At 38.2% G+C, this 26,003-nt stretch overlaps 2 long non-coding RNA genes across 2 annotated transcripts; one reads left to right on the top strand and one right to left on the bottom strand.

The window, feature by feature from the left end:
- Positions 1 to 2,202: 2,202 nt before the first annotated feature.
- Positions 2,203 to 4,209, bottom strand: LOC140977539 (uncharacterized). The gene is made up of 3 exons (XR_012175418.1): positions 4,139 to 4,209; positions 3,197 to 3,262; positions 2,203 to 2,931 (listed from the first exon to the last, which is right to left on the bottom strand). It is a non-coding gene; the product is annotated as an uncharacterized lncRNA (long non-coding RNA).
- On the top strand, positions 2,959 to 24,282 carry LOC140976708 (uncharacterized). Its single transcript, XR_012175299.1, has 2 exons — positions 2,959 to 3,225; positions 24,008 to 24,282. It is a non-coding gene; the product is annotated as an uncharacterized lncRNA (long non-coding RNA).
- The last annotated feature ends 1,721 nt before the right edge of the window (positions 24,283 to 26,003 follow it).

Raw genomic sequence — 26,003 nt, 5'->3', positions numbered from 1 at the left:
CAAATTTGAGTGAAATTACTTGAGTGAGTGTGAATTTTTCATTGGAGTGACTAGTGAGTATTTGTTGTGAGCAAAAAAAATAAGAGAAGAGATACGAGCGAACTTTCTTTAGAGTGACCGTGAGCATTTTGGTGAGGAATATTTTTTTTTCTACTAACGTTTTCTTGCAAGTACAAATCTAAAAATTTAAATGGAGAGGAAGGTAGGAGATAGTTCGAACCCGGGGTTGTCTAAAGTTCAAATGGAGGCGTTGTTTGGGCATTTTAGTAGGATGATGAAGGTAGAGTTGCAGCCATTACATGAGCGGTTGGATAGGCTTGAAGTTAGTACTAGTGAAGATAAATGTAAGCCTAAAGATTTGGGTAGGAAAGAAGAAGAGGAAGAGTATGATTTGGGAATGGATGAGGAGAGCCAAAATGAGAATTGGGGTAGGAATGGAAGAGGTGGAGGATTTGGTAGATGTAGAAGAGAAGCCGTACGGGGTAGATATGATGGGAATAGGGAAGATGGCAACATGGGTAGTATTAAGATGAAAATTCCATCGTTCCATGGGAAGTCTAACACGGAGGCATACTTAGAATGAGAAAAGAGGGTAGAGATTGTGTTTGAATGTCACCACTACTCCGAACCAAAGAAGGTTAGGTTTGCGGTGGTTGAATTTCTAGACTATGCTCTCATTTGGTGGGATCAACTAGTGACCACTAGGAGGAGGTATAATGAGAGACCCATTTAAACTTGGGATGAGATGAAGAGGTTTGTGCCCAATCACTATTGTAGGGAGATGTTTAAGAGGTTACAAACTTTGAGGCAAGGGGTAAAGAGTGTTGAAGACTACTATAAAGATATGGAAGTGGTCATGATTAGGGCCAATATTGAGGAGGATAGTGAGGCGACCATGGCTCGTTTTCTTTGTGGTTTGAACAGGGAAATTCAAGATCAAGTGGAGCTTAGGCACTACTTGGATCTAGACGAGATGGTGCAGATTGCCATAAAGGTGGAGCAACAACTCAAAAGGCGAGGAGTTGGTCGCACCAACCAAACTGGGGGTTCGTCATCTTCTCAGCGACCAAGTGTGGCAAAACGTGATGAAGGTAGAGTAATGACCAAGCCCAAGATTGAAACCAAACAAGAGGCACCTAAATAAGGAGTGCAAGGTAAATCTGAAGCTCCTCTTAAGCGATCTAGAGATGTTAAATGTTTTAGGTGTCAAGGGTTAGGTCATATTTCTAGTGAATGGCCTAATAAAAGGGTAATGCTTTTAAATGACATGGTGAGTATGAATCTCACAGTGAGGGTGATGATGATGATGATGAGATGCCTGCATTAGAGGATCTTGATGAGGGTTATGAGGCGGTTGTAGGTGAAGCACTAGTGACTAGGCGAATCATGATTGCCCAAGTCAAGGAGGAGGAGACTAACCAAAGAAAGAACTGGTTTCATACTAGGTGTTTTGTAAATCAAAAGGTTTGCAATCTAATCATAGATGGGGGGAGTTGTACTAATGTGGCAAGTGTTGAGATGGTGGAGAAATTGGGTTTACCTACATTAAAGCATTCTCAACCATATAGGCTTCAATGGTTGAATGAGTGTGCGGAGGTGAAGGTTACAAAACAAGTGCTAGTGCTTTTTGCTATTGGGAAGTATGTGGATGAGATCTTGTGTGATGTGGTACCCATGCATGCATGTCATATCTTGTTAGGTAGACCTTGGCAATATGATAGGCAGGTGACACATGATGGGTTCAAGAATAGATACTCCTTTGTATTGAAAAAGGAAACCATTGTATTACTTCTTTGTCCCCAAAGCAAGTGTTGGAGGACCATTTAAAAAAAAGGAGAGATGAGGCCGAAAAAAAGAGTGAACTAAAAAGTGAGGTGGCTTTTGAAACTAAAAATAAGATGGCTGAAAAAAAGAGAGATAAAAAGTGTGAAATAGCCATAAAAAAGAAAAAAGAGAGGAAAGAAAATGAGGGAAAAGAAAATGAGAGGGAAGAGGTCAAAAAGAAAACATATATGGCCCAAAAAAGTGAGTTGAAACATTTGATGCACACACATGAACCCCTTGTGTTGATTCTTTATAAAGAGATCCTCTTTAACACAAGTGATATCGCCGGGTCCCTTCCGAGCATTGTTGTTCACTTTTGCAGGAATTTGATGATATATTTCCGGAGGAGCTACCTCATGGACTGTGAGGGCCCGTGGTCCTGATTAATTATTAATTATCAAACAACCAGGATTTATTATCGTACACAGCGAAAACGAGTACAAATTTTCCATTTTGGGCCTACAGAAATTTCGGCATGACCTCCCCGTAAATAGGACATACCAAAAATTCCAAAACAACACAACAAAACATTTATACTCAAAAATAGAGTCCAATAAAACAAACAGAATACCAATTTCACGCAGAGCCAGCCAGGCTCGATCACACCAAAAAATATCGAACGCTCAATAATACAACCATACAAATACACAAGGCATCTCCTCGGCAAATGACTCAATATATATATATATAGTATAAATATATGGGACTTCCAACTCAAACCGACTCACTGGGCTCCACTGGCAGACGCTCCGCCAGCTGCCTCAGAACCACATTTATAACCTGCTATGGAATCACAAAACAAACCACAGCAGCCCCGAGGGACAGGGGTCAAACCCCAGTACGAAGTTCAAATAAATTACAGCATAAATAAATGACATGTAATGAAATCAATGCAATGCAATGCATGTAGGGTACCAATAATCTCGGGTATCAATCTGGATCCAAAGAAACGATAGCAACAATTATGGCCACATGTGCCAGGGGTGTGACGTGTCAAATACGCCCTCGGCCTTGCACATTTGCGTCAGGGGTGTCAGTCTGCAGAACTGCTTTGCCCTTCCGCTAGTCATCAGAGGTGTGACGCTTAAACGCCCGCAGCTCTGATGTCTAAATAACTCATCCAAGAGTAACAGAAATATCGGAAACAACGGAGTCATGGCTCGATACGAATGCGTGCTCAACAATACATATAAATCCACAGATTATTCCAATATATTTAAAAAATCGCATTTATTTTTTTTAAAAAAAAGAGGAATAATCTTAAAATACACCCAAACAGCACAAAGAGCACTTAAACACATAATTCTCATAACATCACATCAATTAAATTACACGTCAATATAGACGCTCTAAAGAATTGATCAATCCATACCTTAACCTTCAAATTAAATTACCACAATAGTTTATGAACTCCTCGGTGCTTCCTAGCTACTAAAACCTGTGGAAAATAATTTATTTCCATCAAATAAATATTCAACTCTTAGCCATAAAAAAGTTACTAATTCCAACTTGTACCTAAGTTCGGTTTTAAGGTCATTACTCAACCAAAACATACTTATCATACATGGCTGGACTCCTAACTCAAAATCCCATATTTCATCAGAAGACATCAGAAAGGAATTCAATCATCTCAACACTGAAAAATGCCCAAAACCAGAAACCATGAGATGCAAGGTATGTGACAGATTCAGGTTCAACACTTAGGAGTATAAAATTCATATCTAACTCATCATTGACTCAAATCAATATCCGCTAATTGGAGATGAAAGACAACTCAAATATATAAGTTTTTCTAGAAGAAACCATTTCCAGAATCTTAATAGATAAATCCCAGAATTATCCAGAATACGCCACTACAAACGCTATTCACGGACAGCATTCTGGAAGTGAGCAGTTTCAGAAAAATGAGCATAACTGCCTCAATTCTTAATGGAATTTAACGAATCTTATATCAGTACAAAGAAAACACATATCTCTACAACTCGTATTTGAATTATAATTCCAGAATCCAAGCGCATAAATGTCATAAACTCGAATTACAGTAGCTAATCTGCACAGATCCAACACAGAATTCCATTTCGACACATTTGGGTAGAAAAATCATATCAAATCCGTTTTTAATTTGAATTCCATTTTTTTAGTGGCTATAGAAAGCCAACACATAGATCTATAAGTTCTATTCGAACCAGAATTCAAGATTCTCAGTGCAATACACACAGAAACCCGAAAATCAGAAGACAAAACATACAACTCAAAACATAACTCAACATCTTATACCATGAACAAAAATTAAAAACCTAGGCTTAGAGATTACCTTCAAAAGTTTCCTTTGAACTGAAATGGAGATAGAATCGACCTTTACACACTCTATGGAACCAAGAAAAAATGGAAAGCAAGAGGTTTGATGCTTAGAGAGAAAGAAAGGCGCATGGTGGAAGAGAGGCGTGAGGTTGGAGAGAAAAGATTTGGGCTTTTGGGGTAATGGACTACTATTAACATATATATATATATACATGTGTCCAATTATTTATCCCAATAGATAGAAAGTGACCCGATTAAAATATTACAACTCTCGTGTGCTTTAAAAAAAACTCCGATATGTATTTTAATATCGTCTATATTTCTGATATTTTCTAATACATATTTTTAACACACAAGTATAATTATTTGGATTAATTATTTTAATTTAGCACTTTAAAATAATTATTTCTAATTCCTAACAAATACTGAATAATTAAATTCGGGTTCTCACATTCTTCCCTCCTAATAAAAGATTTCGTCCTCGAAATCTAACATACACAACACTTATACACAAAGTGGTTAAAACATTTAGCACTGATAATACATAGGAACATCTGAGTACATGGAGTTATTCATCATATTTTCAAACAAGTGAGGCCACTCTTGACGCATTCGAGCCTCTAACTCCCATGTAGCTTCTTCTATCCCATGTCTACTCCACTGCACCAAAACCAAAGGAATCGTCTTGTTACTGAGTTGCTTCTCTTTGCGATCAAGAATTTGAACTAGATGCTCAACATAACTTAGAGAATTATCTAGCTCCACATTCTCGGTACTCAAAACATGAGATGGATCTAGCTCGTACTTCCGCAGCATAGATACATGAAACACATCGTGTATCGCAGAAAAACTCTGCGGCAAGTCCAAACGATAAGCCAAAGTGCCAATCCTCTCAACAAGTGCATACAGACCAATATAACGTGGAGCTAACTTCCCTTTACGTCCAAATCTCATAGTACCACGAAATGGTGATACTTTCAAGAAAACATAATCACCAACCTGGAACTCTAAGGGCCGACGCCTTTTATTAGCATAACTTGCTTGACGATCCTAGGCTGCTTTCATTCTTTTTATGATCAATTCAACTTTATCTTTCATTTCTTGTACAAACTCTTGTTTAGACATCTGTCGTTCTCCTACATCTTCCCAACAAATCAGAGATCAGCACTTTCTGCCATATAAAGCTTCAAATGGTGCCATACCGATCGTTGTCTGAAAACTATTGTTGTAAGAGAATTCGACCAGAGACAATGATTCTTGCCAACCACCCCTGAAATCCATTACAACTGCTCGTAACATATCCTCTAGAGTCTGGATGGTTCTTTCTGACTGACCATCTGTTTGGGGATGATAAGCAGTGCTCATGGCCAACTTTGAACCCAAAGATGATTGCAAACTACTCCAAAACTTCGAAGGAAACCTTGGATCACGGTCTGATACTATGGTTATTGGCACACCATGCAATCTTACCACACGATCAATGTACAATTTTGCCATTTTCTTGTAAGTACATGTACGGTCATATGGAATAAAATGGGCTGATTTAGACAATCTATCAACAATCACCCAAATTGCATCACAACCACGATTAGAACGAGGTAGGTGTGTCACGAAATCCATAGCAATGTGCTCCCAATTAAACTGTGGCACTTCAAGACTATGTAACATACTGCCAGGTCTCATTCGTTCAACTTTAACCTGTTGGCAAGTTAAACATTTAGCCACGAAATCAGAAATTTCTTTCTTCATATCTTCCCACCAATAATGAGCTCTCAAAGTATGATACATCTTTCGATTTCCTGGATGAATGCTATGTCGACTACAATGTGCTTCACGTAGTATAGCTTCTTTCAGATCTATCAAATTAGGAACCACAAGTCTCCTATTAAAGCGCAAACTACCATCTGAGGCAATACTGAACTTATCTGACCGATTTGTTTGAACCAATTCTTTCAAACTATGAATGTGCGGATCAGTTCTCTGCTCTGCTTTAATACTTGATATTATCTGTGGCTCGACTTTGATAGACGAAACTATAAAGTAATCTTCACTTGTTTGATAAGTCCATCCTGATGATCCTAAATGCTCGTGAACTTTAGAAATATTCAGAGATGTCAGCATAGCGTTTTGAGCTTTCCTGCTAAGTGCATCTGCAACTAGATTCATTCGCCCTGGTTGATATTGAATCTCACAATCAAAGTCTTTAAGCAAATCCATCCATCGACGTTGTCTCATGTTCAAGTCGGGCTGTGTGAAAAGATATTTAAGGCTCTTGTGATCAGAATAAATTACAAATTGTTCACCGTACAGATAATGATGCCATATTTTTAACGCAAACACAATGGCAACCAATTCTAAATCATGAACTGGATATCGAGTCTCGTGTGGTTTCAACTGTCGAGATGCATATGCAATCACTCGCCCATTTTGCATTAAAACACATCCCAGTCCATTCAGAGAAGCATCTGTACACACAACAAATCCACCTCAGCCTGAAGGTAAAGCTAACACTGGAGCTGTTGTCAACTTTTCCTTCAAAGTCTGAAAACTTGATTCACATTCTGCAGTCCACACAAAACGTCAATCTTTTTTGTGTTAATTGAGTCATAGGCCTTGCAATAACGGAAAATCTTACAATAAAATGCCTATAATACCCTGCTAATCTCAGAAAGCTGTGAATCTCAGAAACATTGGCTCGTGTTGGCCAATTAATAGCAGCTTCAACTTTACTGGGATCCACTGAAACTCCTTGAGCGGATATAACTGAAAGGGATCGATTTTAGATGTTCAAATGCGCAACGGAAGTTTTAAAATTGTTTTTCAACAAGGAAAAATTCGAACACCTCACTAGAATGTGTAGCAAACACAAAAACACCAACATGTCATACATAGTGTGTTTATAGAAATATACCTATCAATCTCTTGAGATTGATGTTTGGCTCCAACTAAGTTGTAAATAACTTAGCTCTTGAAGGTAGACAATCTACAAGCTTCCTTCAAAATTAGGCCACCACCAACTAGCTAGAACCCTTCTTATTTTGCACTAGAAAAATAAGAAGATTTTTCAAGGAGAAGAATATTGTTTCCTCGACAATTGAAGAACAAAAGGAGAGAAAAATTTTGAGAGAATTGGACCCAAAATTTCGGCCATGTTGTGTAGAGAGGAGGGAGGAGTGTTTTCTTGGTTGTTGAAAAAGTTAGACTAGGCATGTGCATGCCATGCCTTGGATATTGAAAAAGTTGTCTCCCAACCCTTCACCTCCCATGCATACATTCTATTTGGGTTTGTAACAATTACAAAGCCCATGGACTTTTATTTTAAATTGTCTCAAACACATTTGAGACCATTTAACCTTTACTTGATTTTACTCAAGCCCACTAATTTAATAATTATTTCTAATTGGGCTCTACAAGGCCCAATGTAATTTAATTAATCCAACAATTGAATTAATTTAATTATTTGGACTCTACTAGGTCCACTAGTGTTTAATTAATTCAACACTTTGAATTAATTTAATTTATTCCATAATAATGTTTACGAAAATCACAATTTTCAAATACATTACTTGTTTGGCCAACTTTTAATTTAGGAACACTTCCTTAAATTAAAAGTTACATTCTCTCATAGAAGTTATACTTCTATTTTTCTTTTTGCCTATAAACTCCTTTATAAGTCGTTCAACACATTGAACTATTTTACTTCTCAACGGGATCTAGAAAGGTAGTACTTGTGTGGTCCTCAATGGTTCATTGATACAACTAGCCGTGGATTCACATCTCCATGTGATTTGGACTAAACATGTCCTTATTTGAGCATACCCCAATTGCTCCATTCTTACTTATCAACTCCTTGATAACAAGAACGTCAGAACTAAAGTCTGATATTACCCAACCAATCATGTTAAACGCCTAGCAGCATCGCTTACATGATTCCCTAGGTATCAAATGATAGTGCCTGCAAGAACCATTCAATTATGGTTAGCGTACAGTACGGTCCCTTCAACTCATATATCTCGACCGATTCGACAACCATTGGTATATCGAGAGTTGTCAATGAATCGATACTATGTGTCATGTCATAGTTGCATCGATGGTGTAATCTATGAAACCCCTTTCATAATTACCACCATACTCTTATCAGAGATTTCATATTACATACACATAGGATATCCATACCCGAAGGTAAGCGGTGAATCCCCGACTACAATGCATCGACTCCTAGATGTTTCGCCAAAACACCCAACCTTGCCACCTGATGACCCCATGAGAGTCGGTAACAAGTCAAAGTGTAATGCTAGCACATAGAGTCTCAATATTGTCCCGGGTCATAAGGAATAATGGTGTACAACAATAAACTAGGACGTTTCCACTCGATAAGTGAGAACCACTTGGAAAGTCTTTTATGGAGGGTAGTTCAGTGCACTCTACCAGGAGCACCTATCTGCATGCTCGGACATCACAATGTCCCCTACCAATGAAACATGGTACTCACATCGCAGATACTGGTCTCGAACTCGAGCGGCCTATATCCTTCTTAGTGGCGGCTGAATCGACTAGGAACTGTTTAGAATATACAGTATTCCAAATATGAGTTTCATGATACTCATCATATGAGCATATCATATTCTTTCTACTATTTGTATATTCAAAGGCTTTATCTATGCAACTAGCATGGGTATACAGATAAAGATGTGCCAAAATAATAATTTCAAATATTATTAAAATAAATATTGCTTATACATAGAGTTTCATTGTGAACACTCGGCCAACACTTGGCTCGACGGGCACCTACTCTAACAATCTCCCACTTGCACTAGAGCCAACTACCCATATGCTTCAAACCCATCGATTCGCGATTCTTCTCGAATAATGGTCCAGATGATGGCTTAGTTAGTGGATCAGCAACAATATCTACGGAGCCGACTGTGTCAATCGACACTTCTCCTCTTTTCACAATCTCTCGGAGGATGTGATACTTTCTCAATACGTGTTTGGATTTTTGATGAGACATTGGCTCCTTCGCTTGAGCTACAGCTCCCGTGTTGTCACAAAACACCGGGACAGGAGCAACTTCATTAGGAATGACGCCCAAATCTTGGAGGAAATTACTTATCCAAACAGCCTCCTTTGCTGCATCTGATGCAGCAATGTATTCGGCTTCTGTGCTGGAATCCGCAGTATTGTCTTGCTTGGACCTCTTCCAAAAGACAGCAGCACCATTGAGCATGAATACAAACCCAGAGGTTGACTTCGAGTCATTGATATTGCTTTGGAGGCTAGAGTCGGTATAGCCTTCCAATTTGAGTTCTCCACCCCCACAGACCAAGAACAATTTATCGGTCCTTCTCAAATACTTGAGGCTGTCTTTCACAGCTTTCCAATGTGGAAGACAAGGGTTCGATTAATATCTACGCACTACACTTAGTGCGAAAGCCACGTCAGGACGTGCAGATATCATTCCATACATGATGCTACTAATCGCAGATGCATAAGGAATGCTTGTCATCGCCGCTATCTCTGCATCAGTCTTTGGAGACATAGACTTGGATAGGAACACGCCATTACACATTGGTAGATGTCCTCATTTGGACTCATCCATTGAGAACCGCTTCACGATGCTATCAATGTATGTGGACTAAGTGAGACCAAGCAATCCTTTTGATCTATTTCTATAGATCTGTATTCCCAATACAAAAGATGTTTCACTCAAGTCCTGCATCGAGAACCTACTTGCTAACCATATTTTAGTTGATTGCAACATTCCTACACCATTCCCAATGAGTAGAATTTCATCAACATAAAGCACCAGGAATGTCATAGCACTCCCACTGACCTTCTTAAACACACAGGGTTCTCAGGATTCTTAGTAAAACCAAACTCTTTGATTGTACTATTAAATCTGAGGTTCCAACTCCTAGATGCCTACTTTAGACCATAAATAGATCTCTGAAGTTTGCATACCATATGCTCACTTCAGATAGATGTGAACCCTTTAGGTCTAGACATGTAAATCTCTTCCTTAATTTCCCCATTAAGAAAAGCTGTCTTAACATCCATCTGCCATATCTCATAGTCATACCATGCAGCTATGGCTAGCAATATCCTTATCTACTTGAACATTGAAACTGGAGAAAATGTTTCCTCCTTGTCTTTGAGTATATCTTTTTGCCACCAATCGCGCTTTGAAGGTCAATACCTTCTCATCCGCCCCAAGTTTCCTCTTGTAAATCCATTTACACCCTATGGGAACAATTCCATCAGGTGGATCACGAGATTACACACTTGGTTCGAATGCATGGAATTCATCTCAGACTCCATTGCTTCAAGCCACTTGGATGAATCGGCATCAGATAACGCTTCCTTGCAGGGCCTTGGATCACATCCATGGATAGGCTCATCATGGCCCTCTTCAAGAAGCAGACCATACCTCATAGGTGGTCTCGAGACTCTCTCGGATCTTCTAGGAGCTTGTATCGCCTCTCTGGGTTCTTCGGGTGTGGGTTCTACAATTGTGGGTGTCTCTCGAACCTCTTCGAGTTCTATCATCTCTCTTTTTCTATCGAATAGAAATTTCTTTTGCAAAAAGATTGCATTCCTAGAAACAAACACCTTTGTTTCTTGGGATGATAGAAATAGTATCCAAATGAATTCCTTGGATATCCCACAAAGTAACATAAAATGGATCGACTATCCAATTTATCTCCCACTACCTGCTTCACATAAGCAGGGCTGTAGTGCCCAAAGTCAGTACACGTAAATTCCATGCATTTATTTAATTATTAAATCATTTATTTAAATTTAAAATGAGTTTTAGCCATGCATAATTTATTTAAATGCTGTATTTAAATTATTTATGTTTATGTGATGCACATTAAAATGTTTTTCGAGTTTCATGTTTCAGGAGATTATTCGAGGCGGGATAGAGGAAAGACCGACGACGACTTTTAGCGAAAATTTTTAATGCGGTATTTTATTTTTTTTTCAGGACGGGGCATTTTAATTAATTTATGAAGTGTTAGTCTTTTAAAGCCTACTTTATTTATTAAGTGTTTTTAAGATTTTAAAACCTTTAAAGATTTAATGCTTGCACTTTTTATTTTAATTAGGGAATTATATTTAAAGATTAGTAGGGAGAGTATTTTAATTAATTTGTTAATTGAGTTAACATTATTATTAGTATGAGGTTTAGCATGGTTAATGGCATAATTAAGCAAAATCATCCCCTAATTAGTTCTAAACTCACGCACACACACCTACACACACACTTACACGGCCAAAACACACAACACATTTTTTTTATTTTCAGACTTTGAAAGAAAAACCTAGGGTTCTTCTACCTTTCAGTAGCCGCCCCTTCCTCTTAATTTCTAGCAAAGTTTTGTTGTGTTTTCTTCAAAGAAAATAGTGCCACGTTCGTCCCGGATCAAGTCTCGCTCCGCTTCCGCGTCGATATCGTCGTTTCGGTATTTTTAAATATCAAAATGCACGTATATTCTGTTTCTTTCTGCGTCGATCATGTCATAGTATGCGTTGCGATGTATTTTGTATGAAAATCATGCATATGTTGTGTAGAAGTTTGAGCAATCATGTTTAGATCAAGTTTGAAGGAATTTTTGGATCACAAATCACATTTTCGCTGTCGTTTTAAATACTGTGATTTTGTGGTCGTGATTTTGAGAAAACTTTCAACACAAAAATCGTAGAACTTTTTGATACCTTAGATTTGATATAAAATTGGTAAATTTTGGATAATAATTGAGTGAGTTATGGCATTTTTTGTGGGACTGCTCAAACCTGGGATCTTATATAAATGATGTTCATCATGTTTTGAAGTTTTTGAGTTGCAGGCTTTGTTGGGCACCGCCAGGCTTGTGCTACTGCATTTATATACGTTATGGGATGAGTTTAGATGTTATTTGGTGGTTCGTTTGGGTCGGGATTGGCTTGGGATATAATAGAAGCCGTAGGAAGCGAAACGATGTTGGATTACGGGTTATTGTTGTATTGAAGTTGCTTGTCAATGCTTGGAGATGTTTGGGGTGTTTTTACGGGTTTGAATCGATGTAATAGCATCCTAGGATGAGTCTCGAGGTGTTGGTTCATGGTCCTTAGGCTTGGATTGAGAGAATGAATGAATGAGATAGCGAATTTTCGTGAATGTCCAAGTCCACAGGCTACCCGGACCCCGACACGGAGTCCGTGTCCTTTTTCCTTCAAAAATACGAAATTCCACAGCCTACCCGGACCCCTACCCGGACCCATACACGGGGTCCGTGTACCTCTCTTTAAAAAAAAAAATTTTTTTTTTTATTTTTAAAATATGAATATAAAGTATAGGAAGTGTTTTGTGGTTATGAATATAAAATATAGGATTTGTTTTGGTGTTCTATTTCATGGTTTAGTATGATGATTAAACGATGTCAAGTCCCGAGTGATTTAGAATGTCATAAGCTATTTATCTACTTCGGTGGTGAGCACAAGTACCTACGTCTAAGCTATGAAAGATAAGTGTTTGAACTCATGTTAGTATGCAGCAGTGGCCCCAAGCGAGATCCAACGAATCCCTCAACGCCAAGTAAGTATGTTGACGTGCAAAAAGGAAATATTTCAAGTTTTTGAGGTATGCTAAATGTCTTGTGACCAAATTATGAATGGGTTTGAAAGTCGGTGAACGTAGCCGAGGACCTCTCCTCCCCGTTAAAGCATGAACGAGTTTAGATCAGGATTGGAAAGCGTTAAAGCATGAACGGGGACCAATCCACCCGTTAAAGCATGAACGGGGATCTCATGTATGTGGCAGTGGATACGTCCCCGTCAGCCCAGTACTGTGGTTTGTCTGATCAGGCATTTACTGTGTATGGGTCACTTGCTTTGAAACATGCCTCCACGCAAAATGATTGAGTTATGTACGTTCAAGTATGTTCAAGTATGCAAGCATGTATTAAGAGAAGTTTTATGTTGATGGCACGTCTATGTATGTATATACGTATGTTCAAGTTTTGTTATGCAAGTTCAAGTTTCATGTATGTACTCCTTATTTTAAAGTTACATGTGGTTTTGTTACGTATTATTCGTTACTTCCAGTTTATACGTGTTGAGTCTTTAGACCTACTAGACTTGATCAATGCAGGTGATGAGTATGTTGAGGAGGCAGGAGGTGGGGACCAAGGAGCTGGCTTGGACTGAGTTGAAGGCTAGACCCGAGGACCGCCCAAGATTTTAAGTTTTTATGAAATGTCAAATACTCTGATTTCACGCTACTGGTCATGAAGCATTCAAACAAATATTTGGTCAAACTTTATTTTTAGATTTTTTGTCCACGGTTGAGACGTACAGTTTATTTAATCGTATTTTGAAGGTTCACAAGTTATTTAAGAAAATTTTAAATTTTTCCGCAAATTTTAAATAGTAGAAAAGTACGATACGTTACAAGGGCACTCCCATATTCTAAGATAAAAATATCTGGTAGGCTTACCCATCCATATCTCATATGGAGTCTGCCTTTAAATGGACATTTAGTGGAATATCTTTAAATTTTAAGTTATAGAGATCGTTTTCAAGTTCTCCAGTACCAATCAAACATTCATTCTTGTAAATATTGCAAACACCTTTGCCAAATAAATAAGAATATCCATCTTTATCAACATAGAAATGGAAACAATGTTTTCCTACCAAATCAGGTACAAACAAAACATCTCTTAAAAATTTAACTTAAAATTATTGTTCAACAATAAGTAAACATCTCCCAAGCCTTGGCAGCAACTCTTGCCCCATTGCCCATCCTCAAGAATGTCTCACCTTCCCTGAGCCTCCTACTTCTTCTCATCACCTGTAAATCATTACAGAGATGTGAGCCACAGTCGGTATCCAATACCCAAGAAGTAGAGTTAATTTAAATGTTTACTTCAATATAGAACATACCATTTCCAGAACCCTTCTGGGCAAGATATTCCCAGCAGTTACGCTTCCAATGTCCAGGCTTCTTGCAGTGATGACATACATCAGCAATTTTGTCAGCCTTAACTGGTGTGGCTGCCACAACGAGATTCGGAGATTTCCTCATCAAGGGCACGTTCTTCTTGGGACGTTGGAAAGAACGCTTCTTTCCCTTCCCATGTGGATCAATCATCGTACCAGATGAAGAACCCACATAAAGAACCGGCTTCTCTTTCTTGATGGTGGATTCAAAGGTCACAAGCATGTTCACCAACTCCTCAAGGGTCGGCTCCATCTTGTTCATATTGAAATTCACCACAAAAGGATCAAACGAGCTAGGCAGTGACAAGAGTAACACGTCAGGGGTCAACTCCAAAGGCAACATCAAATCCATGCCAACGAGCATGTCCACGAGCCCAATCACCTTTAGGCCATGTTCATGGCCAAGGCCCCATCTCGCATGCGCAAAGTGATCAGCTCCTTGACGGTCGCATGCCTAAGAGGACGTGTTTGCTCTCCAAAGAGCTCCTTGAGGTGCAAATGAATGTCAGCAGCACTCTTTGCATCATCAAAACGCCTCTGCAGCTCATCATTCATAGAAGCCTACAAATAACACTTGGCTTTCAAGTCATGGTCACACCATTCCTTGTAAGTCTGCAATTGCTCAGGAGTGCAGCTAGTCGGAGCCTCAACAGGGGGTGACTCAGTAAGTGTATATGCTATCCTTTCCGAATACAAGACGATTTTCAGGTTTCTTAGCCAAGTGAGGTAATTAGGTCTAGTTAATATGTGTTTGTCGAGTATAGCAGATAGCGGATTGCGAATCCAAGACATTGTTTAATTTGTACTGAAGAGAAAAACAGAAAAATGTTATTGACTATTTTAAAATATTTAGTTAGATATGAAGTATGGACTTTTACTTCATAAATTTTCGCTCCCACTGTTTTGACATCTTTCACTACCCTCTAGTGAAAACGGGAAACTCCTTTCCTCAGTAGGTACGCAAGGTCCAATTAGCGAATTATGATCCCGAATAATATCAGCCAATCACAATTCCTAAAAGGTAGTTTCAAATTGAATCTCCATGCAACCCTCTACGTAAACTTTTGTCTCACGTTTGATTAGGACCCAATAATATGACGTCGTTCATCTTTACGTGTCAAGCCTTACCAATGGATGTTGAACCTTAATGGACGGTCACCATGAGTTCCCTCAAGAATATGGGCCGAAATCATGGGAGTTCCACGTAGTTCACATCACCATTTCAATGGATGTCACAGCTTTCCGGCACCCAGGGCCCCCCCAATAATATGAGCTGAGCCCTGAATACGGGTAGCGTTCATCATGCACCCATTGTCGATGGAAGACATGGAAATTATAAACAACTTTATAATTCCCCTTTTCGGGCTTGATATTAATTTTGAATCTTATTCAAAATGAAGGTTTTTAATTTTGAAAGGTCTCATCATTAATTTTATTTTAAAAGCTCGTCATGTTTGATCGTATGTTTGCTCATGCAACTTTGTTATTATCATAATAATAACGCACATACTCATTATTTATAACATATCGTGCATAATTATAAACAGTAAACAAACAAGGATGATCAATCGCCCCAATACTAATGGCCCATGTGAGCTAAAAACGGGCCTAGGTCCAATCCTAGGGAAATGCATGGGATGCAAATGCAACTATTATATTAGCTTCCAATATTTACATGTCTTCGATCTTCATAATCATCAAGGCCACCATTTTCCAATCTTGATCTTCCACTATACTAATATCTACAAATAAATATCCATGGCAAATAGGGATACATCTCATGGGGGGTGGGAACGGGCCATAAACCATGCCCACTTTAAATTTGATAATTATTACAATCATTCAAGACAAAATATCCTAGCATACACTTGGCAAATTGGGCTTGGGCTTTTGATCATCCTACATGCATAATATCACATATCATACACCATCAATTAATTATCACAATAATCAATTGATCCAATATTACATATCTTGATCCAATCACTAACCGCCACGATTATAAACTAAATTAACAAAGTATACAAACTCCCTTGTCTACTTTCTAATTAATTTATTTATAACCGAATTTCTTGTAAATCACCATTTACTATAAATAATTAAAGTCCAACTTAAATTATTTATTTCATGAGAAAATATTTGCAACTTTTGTAAATTTAAACTTAAGAGCCCAAAAAATCATTTTTCATCAAAAACATTTTGGCCCATTTAAATTCACAAATTGTATCTAATGGCCCAACAACTTCCAGGCCCATGAAACTTTGATAATCCAAAACACTTTTGGAAACCCTAATCATCATCGCCGTCGCCGGATTCCGGCCAACTCACAAAAAATTTTTTTTATTAAAAAACAAGGGGCTGTTCGGGCAGCCCCTCGGGCTGCCCTTGCTGCCCGAAATGGGCAGCCCCACGTGCAGCCCGAGCTGCCCAAAATGGGCAGCAACTTGCTGCCCAAAGTTGCCCAAAAAACGGCCTTCGATTTGTTGCAAAAATCCATCTCATGCGGTTAGAAATCGACCTCAATATAATATCATGTATAAGCTACACAAAATAGTAACCCGGCTCTGATACCACTTGAAAGGGATCGATTTTAGGTGTTCAAATGCGCAATTGAAGTTTTAAAATTGTTTTTCAACAAGCAAAAATTTGAACACCTCACTAGAATGTGTAGCAAATACAAAAACACCAACATGTCATACATAAGGTGTTTATAGAAATATACCTATCAATCTCTTGAGATTGATGTTTGGCTCCAACTAAGTTGTAAACAACTTAGCCCTTGAAGGTAGACAATCTACAAGCTTCCTTCTTTCCCTCAAAATTAGGCCCACCACCAACTAGCTAGAACCCTTCTAATTCTGCACTAGAAAAATAAGAATATTTTTCAAGGAGAAGAATATTGTTTCCTCGACAATTGAAGAACAAAAGGAGAGAAAAATTTTGAGAGAATTGGACCCAAAATTTCGGCCATGTTGTGTAGAGAGGAGGGAGGAGTGTTTTCTTGGTTGCTGAAAAAGTTAGACTAGGCATGTGCATGCCATGCCTTGGATATTGAAAAAGTTGTCTCCCAACCCTTCACCTCCCATGCATACATTCTATTTGGGTTTGTAACAATTACAAAGCCCATGGACTTTTATTTTAAATTGTCTCAAACACATTTGAGACCATTTAACCTTTACTTGATTTTACTCAAGCCCACTAGTTTAATAATTATTTCTAATTGGGCTCTACAAGGCCCGATGTAATTTAATTAATCCAACAATTGAATTAATTTAATTATTTGGACTCTACTAGGTCCACTAGTGTTTAATTAATTCAACACTTTGAATTAATTTAATTTAGTCCATAATAATGTTTATGAAAATCACAATTTTCAAATACATTACTTGTTTCGCCAACTTTTAATTTAGGAACACTTCCTTAAATTAAAAGTTACATTCTCTCATAGAAGTCATACCTCTATTTTTCCTTATGCCTATAAACTCCTTTATAAGCCGTTCAACACATTGAACTATTTTACTTCTTAACGGGATCTAGAAAGCTAGTACTTGTGTGGCCCTCAATGGTTCATTGATACAACTAGCCGTGGGTTCACATCTCCATGTGATTCGGACTAAACATGTCCTTATTTGAGCATATCCCAACTGCTCCATTCTTACTTATCAACTCCTTGATAACAAGAACGTCAGAACTTAAGTCTAATATTACCCAACCAATCATGTTAAACGCCTAGCAGCATCGCTTACATGATTCCCTAGGTATCAAATGATAGTTCCTGCAAGAACCATTCAATTATGGTTAGCGTACAGTACGATCCCTTCAACTCATATATCCCGACCGATTCGACAACCATTGGTATATCGAGAGTTGTCAATGAATCGATACTATGTGTCATGTCGTAGTTGCATCGATGGTGTAATCTATGAAACCCCTTTCATAATTACCACCATACTCTGATCAGAGATTTCATACTACATACACATAGGATATCCATACCCGAAGGTAATCGGTGAATCCCTGACTACAATGCATCGACTCCTATATGTTTCGCCAAAACACCCAACCTTGCCACCTGATGACCCCATGAGAGTCGGTAAACAAGTCAAAGTGTAATGGTAGCACATAGAGTCTCAATGTTGTCCCGAGTCATAAGGACTAATGGTGTACAACCATAAACTAGGACGTTTCCACTCGATAAGTGAGAACCACTTGGAAAGTCCTTTATGGAGGGTTCTTCAGTGCACTCTACCAGGAGCACCTATCTGCATGCTCGGACATCACAATGTCCCCTACCAATGAAACATGGTACTCACATCGCAGATACTAGTCTCGAACTCGAGCGGCCTATATCATTCTTAGCTGCGGCTGAATCGACTAGGAACTGTTTAGAATATACAGTATTCTAAATATGAGTTTCATGATACTCATCATATGAGCATCTCATATTATTTCTACTATTTGTATATTAAAGGGTTTTATCTATGCAACTAGCATGGGTATGCAGATAAAGATGTGCCAAAATAATAATTTCAAATATTATTAAAATAAAGATTTCTTATACATAGAGTTTCATTGTGAATACTCAGCCAACACTTGGCTCGACGGGCACCTACTCTAACAATAACATGACCCAGAAATACTACTTTGTCCAACCAAAATTCACACTTAGAAAATTTAGCATATAATTCTGCTGCTCTGAGTGTTTGGAGGACTAGTCTTAAATGTTCTCGATGCTCCTTTTTTGTTTTTGAATAAATCAAAATGTCATCGATAAATAAATAACAAATTTGTCTAAAAATTCCTGAAAAACACGATTCATCAAATCCAAGAAAACCGCTGGAGCATTAGTCAATTTGAAAGGCATGACTAAAAATTCATAATGCCCATAACGTGTCTGAAATGCAGTTTTAGGAACATCTTCCTCTCTAACTCTAAGCTGATGATATCCAGAACGAAGATCGATCTTGGAATACACGGATGTACCCTTCAACTGATCAAACAAATCGTCGATACGCGGTAGAGGATATTTATTCTTCACTTTAGCTTTATTCAATTGTCGATAATCAATACACATCCTCATCGTCCCGTCTTTTTTCTTTACAAACAATATTGGAGCTCCCCAAGATGACATACTTGGTCTAATATAACCTTTCTCCAGTAAGTCTCGTAATTGTTCCTTGAGTTCTTTCAACTCCGCTAGAGGCAAACGATACAGTGCTCTAGAAATAGGGTTCGTCCCTGACATTAACTCAATACTGAAATCTATTTCCTTTTGAGGCGGAAAGCCTGGAATTTCATCAGGAAATACATCAGCAAAATCATGAATCTTTCATTCCCTGCCGATAGCAGTCTAAACATTTCCATCGCTGAAACTAATGGAATGCGTGACTGAGAATCATTACCATAAAAGTTCAACTTATTGCTATAATAAGGTCTAAATCTGACAACTCCATGGAAACAATCAACGGTGGCTCGATGATTTGTCAAAGTATCCATTCCCAAAATACAGTCGAAATCAGACATAGATAATTTGATTAGATTAGTTATCATAAGGTTATCATCAAATCTAATCACACAGTTCAGAACTATCTCACGAGACATCAAATACACACCAGCATGGGTAGACACAGACACCGTATCCAACAACAAGGTAGAAGCTATCTCATGTTCATCGATAAATGCAGCAGACAGAAATGAATGAGATGCTCCCGTGTCTATCAATATACGTCCAGGATGATAAAAAATAAAGCATATACCTGCAATGACCCCTCCGGGCGTCTCATGAGCCTGGTCCTGTGTCAAAGCATGCACCCTAGCCTGCTGAGGTCCTGGAAAGTACTACTGAGTAGATCTTCTCGGCTGTTGGTAGCTAGGCTGTGGACTAGATGGTCTAGGTACCGTGACTCGTGGAAACTGGCTAAACTGAGAGGGCTGATACTGGTGTCTTCCTGCATTAGGACAAACTCTAGCATAATGTCCCGGTAATCCACATGTATGCAGTCTCCCTGAACTCATGTGCACTGGGTAGTAGGATGCCTACCTCCACATCTCCCACAAGAATATCGAACATAACCACTAGGTCTTCCTCCACGAGAACTGCCTGAACTAGATGAACTACTGTAAGATTTCTTCTTAAACTGCTTTCCTTTAGCTCTGAATTTCTGCTTTTTTGGTGGCTGGTTTGACTGTGGAGGCTGATAAGGAGGTATGCCCACTGGCATCTGAATGCTACTCCCGGAACCTTGGGAAGTAAAAGTTGGAACCTGTTGTGATCCTCCCCAAAGCAAACTAGCCTCAATATTCTTTGCTTTCTCTACCGCTTCTGCATAAGTAGTTGGTGCTCCAGTCATAACCAACGTATGTATCGTCCGATTCAGTCCTTGCATGAAACGCGAAAGCTTGGAACGATCCCTATTAGAAACATGAGGTACATAAGCTAGTAGAGTAGAAAATTGAGAGGCGTACTCTCCCACTGACATATTTCCCTGAACCAACTGATTGAACTCAACTTCCTTAGCAGAATAATAAGATGGAGGCGAGTATTCTTGAATAAAATGAGTATGAAACACCTCCCAAGAAATTATCTGACCAGATTCTCAGATTGCTTCCTTTGTGGCTTCCCACCACAGTTGTGCTCGATCCTTTAGTTGGTAAACAGCTAACTTGAGTCTCAGCTCTGGAGTGTACTCCACCAGATTAAATAGATAGTTCATGCTTTTCAGCCACGCTGTTGCCTTTTCGCCATCTTCATTTCCAAAGAATTTTGGAAGACGCATATCTTGGAATTTAGCAATCACTAACTCCATTTCTCTCATTCTTTGGGTTAGCTGATGAACTTCACGATCTACTTCTACATTCCTTGCAACATGCCTTTCTGGACGAATTGGTGGTTCCTGCTCCACCTCTACCTCTATATTCACATTTTGATTTGCCCTTCCTCTAGGGCGGCCACGTCTACCTCTGCCAATACCCTCAGTATTTCCTATGTTCTGAGCTTCGGATTCTTGGATAACTTCTTTTCCTTTTCTGCCTCTTCCTCCCGGTGCCATTCTACAAGACACAAGGATTAATCCACAAGCAGAAAAATAATAGTAAGCACTGAAGGGTTTCAAGGAAAGTTAAAACTTACTGCACTAGGTACAAATAAACAAAGCGTCAAACTTACTTCACTACGAGCTCTATCTCAGCTAAGTTAAATAATCATAGCATGCAAATCAAATAAACACTACAAGAAATTCTGCATACAACAACACACATACGACAACGGTTTTTCACAAAAACCGTTGTCGTATGTTTTTTAACAACGGTTTTATCGAAAACCTTTGTCTTTGAGGGGTCAAAGACAACGGTTTTTAAAAACCGTTGTCTTTTTGGGGTCAAAGACAACGGTTTTTGGGATCAAAGACAACGGTTCTATAGAACCGTCGTCTTTGAGCGTTTTTTTTGGGTCAACGACAACGGTTCTATGAACTGTTGTCGATTTGCGTGTTTTTTTGGACAAACAACAACGGTTTTGGAAAACGTTGCAATAATTAGCGACTGTTAATTCAAAAACTGTCGCTAATTTTAGCGACGGTGTGTTAAAATCGTCGCTACGTTTAACTTCGCGACAGTTTTAAAATAACCGTCGCTAAAATTAGCGTGGTTTTTTTGACAAACAACAACGGTTTTGGAAAACGTTGCAATATTTAGTGACGGTTATTTCAAAAACCGTCGCAAATTTGAGCGACGGTAAGTTTAAATTCGCGACGGTTGTAAAATAACCATCGCTAATTTTAGAGTTGTTTTTTTGACAAACAACAATGGTTTTGGAAAACGTTGCAATATTTAGCGACGGTTATTTAAAAACTGTCGCGAATTTTAGCGACGGTTTGTAGCGACGGTTTTGAAATAACCGTCGCTAATTATAGCGACATTCTTTCGAAACCGTCGCTAATTTTAGCGACAGTTTAAATCCAATCCTTTGCCAAAAAAAATATGCGATGGTTTATCATTTACCGTCGCTACTAGCGACGGTTTAACCAAAACCCGTCGCAAACTGTCTATAAATATCTCCATTTTCGTTCCATTTCCTCCACAACACTTAAAATTTTTCTCTTTTACACCATTTTATCACTTCACCCAACACTTAAAATTTTTTTCATCACTTCATAACACATAAAATTTTTCTTTCTTACACCATTTCATCACTTCACACAACACTTAAAATTTTTTTATCTTACACAATTTTATCACTTTCACACAACCCGTAAAATTTTTCTGACCACTTTATAACACTTAAAATTTTTCTCTTTTACACGATTTTAATACTTCACAACACTTAAAATTTTTTTCTTTTACACGATTTTAGTTTGGATTATTAGTTTCTTTTAGATTTATTAAATTATTAAAAGTATTTTTTTTATTTTTCGAAACAAATAAGCGACGGAACTCTTGAAAGATGACCGTCGCTAAAATTAGCGACGGTCATGATTTCTACCGTCGATAATTTTAAATTAGCGATGGTTTATATAACAGTCGCTGATTTAACTAGCGACGGTTTTTGTAACAAATTAGCGACGGGTAGAAAAAACGTCATTTCTACCCGTCGCTATTTTTTTAGCGACGGTTTTTAGTTTTAAAAACCGTCAAAATTTGATCTACCACAACGGATAAAAACCGTTGTCGTTGAACGGACTTTCAACAACACCCTCAATTACAACAGTTTTTAAATGGCTACGACAACGGATAAAATCCGTTGTCGTTTGCCGTTTTTGTAGTAGTGAAAGAGCAAGTAATAAATCAACTACGCAATCAATTTATTTGTGTCTAAACTCGAGTGTCCTATACTCTAATTCGAGCTTATCCCAGTTACGCTCTGATACCAACTGTGAGGGCCCGTGGTCCTGATTAATTATTAATTATCAAACAACCAGGATTTATTAGCGTACACAGCGAAAACGAGTAAAAATTTTCCATTTTGGGCCTACAGAAATTTCGGCATGACCTCCCCGTAAATAAGACATACCAAAAATTCAAAAACAACACAACAAAACATTTATACTCGAAAATAGAGTCCAATAAAACAAACAGAATACCAATTTCACACAGAGCCAGCCAGGCTTGATCACACCAAATAATATCCAATGCTCAATAATACAACCATACAAATACACGAGGCATCTCCTCGGCAAATGACTCAATATATATATAGTATAAATATCTGGGGACTCCCAACTCAAACCGACTCACTGGGCTCCACTGGCAGACGCTCTTCCAGCTACATCAGAACCACATTTATAACCTGCTATGGAATCACGAAACAAACCACAGCAGCCCCGAGGGACAGGGGTCAAACCCCAGTACGAAGATCAAATAAATTACAACATAAATAAATGACATGTAATGAAATCAATGCAATGCAATGCATGTAGGGTACCAATAATCTCGGGTATCAAACTGGATCCAAAGAAACGATAGCAACAACTGTGGCCACATGTGCCAGGGGTGTGACGTGTCAAATAAGCCCTCGGCCTGCACATCTGCTCAGGGGTGTCAGTCTGCAGAACTGCTCTGCCCTTCTGCTAGTCATCAGAGGTGTGACGCTTAAACGCCCTCGGCTCTGATGTCTAAATAACTCATCCAAGAGTAACATAAATCTCGGGAACAATGGAGTCATGGGTCGATATGAATGCGTGCTCAACAATGCATATAAATCCACAGATTATTTCAATATATTTAAAAAATCACATTTATTTTTTTTTACAAAAAAGAGGAATAATCTTAAAATACACCCAAACAGCACAAAGAGCACATAAACACATAATTCTCATAACATCACATCAATTAAATTACACGTCGTTATAGACGCTGTAAAGAATCGATCAATCCGTACCTAAACCTTCAAATTAAATTACCACAATAGTTTATGAACTCCTCGGTGCTTCCTAGCTACTTAAACCTATGGCAAATAATTTATTTCCATCAAATAAATATTCAACTCTTAGCCAAAAACAAGTTACTAATTCCAGCTTGTACCTAAGTTCGGTTTTAAGGTCATAACTCAACCAAAACTTAACCAAAACACACTTATCATACATGGCTGGACTCCTAACTCAAAATCCCATATTTCATCAGAAGACATCAGAAAGGAATTCAATCATCTCAACACTGAAAAACGCCCAAAACCAGAAACCATGAGATGCAAGTTCTGTGACAGATTCAGGTTCGACACTTAGGAGTATAAAATTCATATCTAACTCATCATTGACTCAAATCAATATCCGCCAATTTGAGATGAAAGAAAACTCAAATAAATAAGTTTTTCTAGAAGAAACCATTTCCAGAATCTTAATAGATAAATCCCAGAATTATCCAGAATATGCCACTACCAACGCAATTCGCGGACAGCATTGTGTAAGTGAGCAGTTTCAGAAAACTGAGCATAACGGCCTCAATTATTAATGGAATTTTACGAATTTATATCAATACAAAGAAAACACATAGCTCTACAACTCTTATTTGAATCATAATTCCAGAATCCAAGCGCATAAATGTCATAAACTCGAATTACAGTACCTAATCTGCACAGATCCAACACAGAATTCCATTTCGACACATTTGTGTAGAAAACTCATATCAAATCTGTTTTTAATTGGAATTCCATTTTGTCAGCGGCTACAGAAAGCTAACACATAGATCTATAAGTTCTATTTGAACCACAATTCAAGATTCTTAGTGCAATACACAGAAACCCGAAAATCAGAAGACAAAACCTGCAACACAAAACAGAACTCAACATCTTCTACCATGAACAAAAATTAAAAACCTAGGCTTAGAGATTACTTTCAAAAGCTTCCCTTGAACTGAAATGGAGCTAGAATCGACCTTTACACACTCTATGTAACCAAGAAAAAATGGAAAGCAAGAGGTTTGATGCTTAGAGAGAAAGCAAGGCGCACGGTGGAAGAGAGGCGTGAGGTTGGAGAGAAAAGATTTGGGCTTTTGGGGTAATGAGTTACTATTAACATATATATATACATGTGTCCATTTATTTATCCCAATAGATAGAATGTGACCCGATTAAAATATTACAACTCTCGTGTGCTTTAAAAAAAACTCCGATATGTATTTTAATATCGTCTATAATTCTGATATTTTCTAATACATATTTTTAACACACAAGTATAATTATTTGGCTTAATTATTTTAATTTAGCACTTTAAAATAATTATTTCTAATTCTTGCCAAATACTGAATAATTAAATTCGGGTTCTCACAAGGACTACCACCATTGAGGGGGATTGAGCACCAAATTGATTTGGTACCCGGGACTGCATTGCCAAATCATCCAGCTTACAGGAGCAATCCGGAGGAGACTAAGGAGCTTCAACGGCAGGTAAGTGAGTTGTTAGATAGGGGTTTTGTGCATGAGTCCATGTCTCCTTGTGCTGTACCTGTTTTACTAGTTCCTAAGAAAGATGGCTTATGGCGTATGTGTGTAGATTGTAGGGCAATCAATAACATAACCATTAAGTATAGGCATCCCATACTTAGACTAGATGATATGTTAGATGAGTTGCATGGTGCATGTATTTTTACCAAAATTGATTTGGAGAGTGGGTATCACCAATTTAGAATGAGGGAAGGTGATGAGTGGAAAACTGCTTTTAAAACCAAGTACGGGTTGTATGAGTGGATGGTCATGCCTTTTGGCTTAACTAACGCTCCTAGCACCTTTATGAGGTTAATGAACCATGTCTTGCGTGCATACATAGGAAAATTTGTTGTGGTTTACTTTGATGATATCCTAGTGTATAGAAAAAACTTGGATGAGCAGGTTAATCACTTGAGACTTGTGCTAATCACACTAAGGGCTGAAAATTTGTATGCTAACTTAAAGAAAGGTGATTTTTTTACAA

The sequence above is a fragment of the Primulina huaijiensis genome, chromosome 5, assembly GCF_012295235.1.
Source record: "Primulina huaijiensis isolate GDHJ02 chromosome 5, ASM1229523v2, whole genome shotgun sequence".
Classification (NCBI taxonomy): Eukaryota; Viridiplantae; Streptophyta; class Magnoliopsida; order Lamiales; family Gesneriaceae; genus Primulina; species Primulina huaijiensis.
Note: the sequence above shows the minus strand (reverse complement) of the source record. Positions and strands in the feature narration are given on the sequence as shown.